The sequence below is a fragment of the Arachis ipaensis genome, chromosome B1 (assembly GCF_059453495.1).
Source record: "Arachis ipaensis isolate K30076 ecotype BB chromosome B1, ASM5945349v1, whole genome shotgun sequence".
Classification (NCBI taxonomy): Eukaryota; Viridiplantae; Streptophyta; class Magnoliopsida; order Fabales; family Fabaceae; genus Arachis; species Arachis ipaensis.
The window spans coordinates 42,362,171-42,362,885 of NC_142436.1; the positions used below are offsets into that span (position 1 = coordinate 42,362,171).

The window sequence follows — 715 nt, forward strand, 5'->3', positions numbered from 1 at the left end:
AACAATGCCATTCCTGAGAGGAGGGTTCTTAGTTCATACATAAACCCAACCTCTGGGAATTGTGGTAGCAGCATCCAGAAACCACCCATTCAGGCCAACAATTTTGAGCTCAAACCACAGCTAATATCACTTGTGGAGAATCATTGTTCATTTGGTGGAAGTGCTAATGAAGACCCAAACCAACATCTCACAAAATTTCTAAGAATTTGCGACACTGTGAAGTCCAATGGAGTCCAGGAAGATGCATATAAACTGCTTTTGTTCCCATTTTCACTTAGGGACAAGGCAGCTAAGTGGCTGGAATCATTCCCAAGGGGGAGCCTAACAACCTGGGATGAGGTGGAAAGCAAGTTTCTGGCACGTTTCTACCCCCCACAAAAGGTCAATAGGCTTCGATCTGAGGTTCAGACGTTTAGACAACAAGATGGTGAAACTCTCTACGAGGCATGGGAGAGATTCAAAGATTTGACAAGGAAATGCCCACCAGACATGTTCCATGACTGGGTGCAATTGCATATTTTCTATGATGGACTGTCTTATGAATCAAGGAAGGCTGTAGACCATTCATCAGGAGGTTCATTGAACAGGAAAAAGACTGTGGAAGAAGCCATTAAAGTGATTGAGACCGTGGCTGAGAATGAGTACTACTATGCATCAGAGAGACACAACACTAAGGGAGTCATGGAGCTGAACCATGTTGATACAATTCTAGCCC

The 715-nt window shown here is 44.1% G+C and overlaps 1 non-coding gene across 1 annotated transcript; it reads right to left on the bottom strand.

The window, feature by feature from the left end:
• Positions 1-387: 387 nt before the first annotated feature.
• LOC148576348 (small nucleolar RNA R71) lies at positions 388-491 on the bottom strand. Its single transcript, XR_015904649.1, has one exon. It is a non-coding gene; the product is annotated as a small nucleolar RNA R71 (small nucleolar RNA).
• Between the last annotated feature and the right edge of the window lie 224 nt (positions 492-715).